General features: G+C 34.7%; 1 pseudogene; it reads left to right on the forward strand.

The window, feature by feature from the left end:
• The first annotated feature begins 1,876 nt into the window (after positions 1-1,876).
• On the forward strand, positions 1,877-1,995 carry LOC120585582 (uncharacterized; annotated as a pseudogene).
• Positions 1,996-5,907: the final 3,912 nt, after the last annotated feature.

A 5,907-nucleotide genomic window follows, 5' to 3' on the forward strand; every position in this document is an offset into this window, starting at 1 on the left:
GATTCTCTAACATTAAAATTTGTTTCATCTGTTTCTCTTTCTGTGTCCCCACCAAAGAGTGATTTCCAGTCCTTAGTTTTTCGCCGCATAAAGCGAGTCAATTACTCTCCACTCAAAAGTCTATCTAACACTCCATTCAAACTTTATAGATTCTTTACAGTAGTAAAGCCATACAAAAGTATCACTAATGTTTGGAGTTTTACTTCTCTGCTTCTCCTCTATGACTTTCTTTCAACTCTGGCTTCTAAGACTTCCTGTGGGAAGCTCTCAACCTCCAGTAACCATCCTCAGCTCGTATTCCATCTCCAAAAGAAGCTCTATAATGCACAGGTGATTGTGATACACATATTACTGTGCGCACACATGTGCACACACACACACGCACACACACTCATTAAGAATTATTGTTCGGAGATAATACATTTTCACTTTGTAGTATTTGTGATATGGCCAGCGAAAGCCAGGATTCCATTTCATGGCCAAGAAATGTAACGAGAAAAGCTATGATCCATAATCCAGGTCTCATTATCACTTTGCTTTAATCAGTTGGGCTGATTGACTCTTAAAAAAAGAAGGGGAGCTATTAGAATATAATAAGATGGTGAATGTATAAATCCATTTATAGCCATGTTCTATTTCATAGATAAAGATCCTGAATTTAGTATATTTATTAGCGGGGTGAACAATGTGTCTTGCACTGGATATACAATGAAATGTGACTCTTACAATCAAGAAAATGTGCTTGAATCCTTCATTTATTCTTTAACAATATATTCGGTATACCATTATCTTTGGGGGCGTCTTAAGTTATTCAGTATGAAGGCTCATTTTCTCAGCCAAAGACTGAAGTAATAGTATTTATTTGAAATGTAAATGAAGACTTTCACCAAGGAATGTATGTTTCATTTAGCAGTTGTCTCTAATCAGAATGTCCTATGAATAATGTAGTATGGCACCAACGTCCTCATTAAGCCAGCTTCCCATTATTGCATTTTATGATGATAATCTTCTCGTTAAACTTCCTTCACTATTTTTGTTGATGATCATTCATATGCTTAGGTCTTCAATATTAATCTGAACACACAGATACACACACACACTCGCACGCTCAGCCTCCTGTAGATCAGAATCAAATTATATTGATGACCAGATGTCTTTTAAATAAAGGATTGTTATCCATTGTATGTCCGAGAAATGGCATGGACTTAAATTGTGATACTGGGCTAAAAGAGAAAATGAGTTTCAAACTAGTCTCAATTCATATCCATCTATGAGGCAATTTCACAATTATACTTGACTGACAGGAATGGCCAAGAAAAAATGGATTGGCCAAATAAATGGACTAACTAGAATAGTTTTGTTGTTGTTTTCTTGTTTTTCTTTGACTTTTAGTTAAAGAACCACAGAATTATACAATATTAGAATTTGCCGAGGACTTTGCAAGACCCTTATTTTAACCACGTGAGACCTCAGAAGTGCTTTTCATAACCAGCATACAGATTTCAACTCTAAGAAAAATATAGATCTTTCTAATTTTTAAAAGAAAAATTCACATTTTATCTCCTTGAAACTTTGACAAGATGAAGAAAAAAGAGTGGTTGACTTAAGGGGTGATGATAACGACGTGTCAAAACCAAGCTGGAAAGAAAGGTTTTTTTCCTAGACACAGGCCTTCCTTCTTGAGGTTCCTATACACCTCATTTGAATTATATTCAAGGTCCTAGGAAAGAATTCATTAATCAGGAACATTTTCCCGTATGCTTTTACGCATTTATTTCAATCATTCTTCCTTGGAGGTAAAGATGCTAACCGTGCCCTGTGTAATAGTGAATGCTGCATGTTTAACACGGAAGCATCAAAGCGTAGGAAAGATACAGTCTAAGGCCATGCCACCCTTAACATGCCTGATCTCATCTGATCTTGGAAGCTAAGCAGGGTTGGGCCCGGTTAATATTTGTATGGGAGACCACCTAGGAATACCAGGTGCTGTAGGCATTTAAAAAAAAAAGAAAAGAAAGAAAGAAAGAAAAGAAAAATACAAGATATATACACAAACTATAAGCGGTGGTTACTCCTGAGGAGGGGATTGAAAAATGGAAGAAGATTTTCATGATTTGATGTAAAGATGTCTGTCTAACTTAAGAGTATTATGATGATTTTATGTTTGTAATTATAAAAGTAGTATGTTATTTTCGTCAAACTTTCATATGTTTGTTTAAGGGCTCCTATTAGCTGGTCTTTTATCTAAATTAGCACAGATTTACAAAATTTTCTAACAGATAAATTTTTTAAAATCATTTGTATGCTCTTCTTGAAACCTTTCCAAGTTTTTTATATTGTGTTTTATTAACGTTGTCCAGAATTAGACATGGTCCTTTTGTAAGCATTGCACTAATATTGAATTAATAAGATTATATGTCTCTATGTGAACTTACATTTTTATAAGGACAATGATACATATTTGGGGCAGATTTTCAAAGCAGTGAAATTGAAAAGATAGTTTTTCTATAGAACTTGTTTGGCTTCATGTATGTTTAAAAATCACCTGCCAACCTCAAGGAAGATTAAGTTTGGATAATGTAAGTACTGTCCCATGATTACAGTATGGAGAGTCCTATATTTCCAGATTTTATATTTCTAAAGCAGTTGCTATTGAAAAGCACCCAGGAAATACTCAGTGTTTGCCTTGCTATTGTTTTATTCTTCAGAGTTTTAACATTCAAGAGAGCACAAGAGACCCACAGGGGAGTGTGGCCCTATAATAATATAAAGGAGAATCTAATATGTCAAGAAATAATTGAAATCAGTACAATACATCTTATAGCACAGCTACTTAGACAGCAAAATTCATGAAACCTTCTGTGTAAAGTCTAAATTTTTTAACAAATACAAAACTAACACCATTCATTTAGAATGGCTGGGTCACTATCCAGTTAATAATTGTAATAGTAAAATTTAATTGTGTCAAGAGGGCAGAAAAGGTAAAAATTCATCGTTAAAGAGTGATATCTATTTCAAGGGACCTGGTCAAAGGTACATAGTTATTGCACAAATTACCTTAGAAAAGATAAAGAAAATTTGGTATCAGGCCATAAGGGAGGTGGGACTGACATTTTCATACATATTTCTAGCCTCTTATTGCTGAACTCTCCTTCCCTCTTAAGGACCTATTGCTGTCTTCCCGTCTATCTTCCTTTTCAAAACAGGAAACCATCTGTCATTGATTTAACACTACTTACCTCTCTTACTGGTATTTGCACTTTAAACTTGAGTCAGAAATGGCAGAATGAAAGCCTTCGTTCCCTGCTTTAGGAGTTTCACGCATCAGCAAACTATGTATGCAATGACGAGGAATAACTGACCCAACATTGCTGGAATCTCATGGAACCCAGAAATTTAACTTTAGCAGTTGTAGGGTACCTAGAAGCGAGGTCAGCTCGGAAGGGAGAGTATGAAGTTGTACCACCTACAGACACAGTAGGGTCATAAATGGCTGCTATTTTCATGCTCCTGCTGCCACTTCCATTGGAATCATTTTACTGCAAGATGATGTCCTAAGAGCATCTGAGCTCTGTGGAATATGTCCCAACATCGCTGCCTCCTGGTACCCTAACCTCAAAGCTTCTGGCAGGGCATGTTAACATATGCTCCTTTGCTTCACGCTCTTATTTCTTCCACTTAAACTTAATTTAAAATTTTTAAAATCTATTTTTCAATTACAGTTGACATACAATATTATATTTGTTTCAGCGGTACAACATAGCGACCGCTCATTTATATACCTTACAAAGTGCTCACGCCGGTAAGTCAGTACCTATCTGAGCAGCCCAGTGAAATTTCACTGGCTTTGGAATAAGGTAGAGTCCGAATTTGCATCCTGATGGAACACTGTGAATAATAGCCAGGTAAACTTGAACAGAAACTTGTTTCTAAACCTTGATATACTGATCTACAAAATAAAAGAAAAATCAATATCTTGAAAAATGGTTGCAAAGATTACAAACAAGAAAGATAAAGACTAAGGCATGTTTTCAATAAATGGTAGTTATTTAGATTCAGCTCAACTCAACTTCTAACTCTTACAACAAAGTAGTCACTATTCAGATCTACATTTTTTATGAACTTCCTTTGACCTAATAGTCGGTGTGACACAATTTTGAAGTTAATTGGCCTTTATTTGTCTCATGTAGATTATATTTGTCTTGCCAATTTGACTGTAAGCTTGTCTGCCAGGCACTGTTAGTATTTCTGGTAATAAAAACCAATGTGGAAAGTTATGGAAATACATACCGAAGACACTGTCAGAGTTGAGTTCAGGGTGTTGGTCTAGGTGATTTCTGGAGCTAGATTTTTTTTTTTTTTTTTAGGTCACAGGATTTATTTATTTTTCTTTTCTTTTCCTTTTTTTTTTTCTTTTTCCTTATTTTTATTATGGTGACATTGGTTAATGAAATCCAGTAAGCTTCAGGTATACAATTCAACATTAAATCATATATATATGATTTATACACACATATATATAAGTATGTATAAATATATATATACATATTGCATTATGTGTTCACCTCTCATAGTTAGATTTTTTTCTGTCACCACATATTTAACCCCTTTTACTCCATCTACCTCTCCCTCCCCACTATCCTCTGGCAACCACTAGTCTATTGTCCATGTCCATGAGTCTCTGTTTGTTTGTCCTGTTTGCTTGTTGCTTTTAGGTTTATATCCCACATATAAGTGATATCGTGTGATTTTCAACTTTTTCTATCAGGCTTATTTCACTTAGCATGATTATCTCAAGGTCCATCCATGTTATCGCAAGTGGCAGTATTTCATCTTTTCTTACGGCTGGGTAATATTCCATTGTATATATGTACCACAGCTTCCTTAGCCAATCATCTATCATTGGACACTTCGATCGCTTCCATGTCTTGGCCACTGTGAATAATGCTGCGATAAAATTGGTGTTTAAATATTTTTTCAGATATACGTTTTCAGGTCTTTGGGGTTAAATACCCAATAGAGGGATTGTTAGATCATATGGTAGATCAATTCTTAGTTTTTTGAGGAACCTCCATACTGTTTTCCATAGTGGCTGTACCAATTTGAGTCCCACCAGCAGTACGAGAATTCCTTTTTCTCCACATGCTCTCTAACACTTGTTATTACTTGTCCTGTTGTTAACAGCTATTCTAACAGGTGTGAGATGGCATTTCATTGTGGTTTTGACTTGTATTTCCCTAATAGCTAATGATGTCGAGCATATTTTCATACGTTTACTGGCCATTTGTATGTCTTCTTGGGAGACGTGACTGTTTGGGTCCTCTGCCTATTTTTTAATTGGATTGTTTTGTTGTTGTTGTTGTTGTTGTTATTGAATTAAATGAGTTCTTTGTATATTTTGTATATTAGGCCCTTATCAGAGGTGTTGATCGCAGATATATTCTCCCATTCAGATGATTGTTTCTTTACCTTGTTGGCAGTTTCTTTTGCTGTGCAGTAGCTTTTTAGTTTGATATAGTCTCTTTCATTTATTTTTGCTTATTTCCTTTGCCTTTGAGGTCAAATTCATAAAATCATATCTAAATCTAAGATTCGTGAGTTCAGAACTTGTGTTTTCTTCTATGCAATTTATTTCTCTGTACACTGGTATTACCCTGTATATTTTTACCCTTAGAAAGAACAGATATAGATGTTAAAGAAATTTATATATCACCTAATATGTTTTCTGTGGATATATTTTTATATATAAACATATTTTCGGAGCAGAAAAATCTCTTTGCTATACCATAAGTCTTGAAAGATATATTCTCTATATCCAATTTTGCTGTCAACTTGACTATTCTTGTAATTAAATTTTAACAAGATTTTATTTTATAGTTCTAAGGTTCTATACTACATTTCAGGTTG

This window comes from Pteropus medius, unplaced genomic scaffold, assembly GCF_902729225.1.
Source record: "Pteropus medius unplaced genomic scaffold, Ma_sr-lr_union100, whole genome shotgun sequence".
Taxonomy (NCBI): Eukaryota; Metazoa; Chordata; class Mammalia; order Chiroptera; family Pteropodidae; genus Pteropus; species Pteropus medius.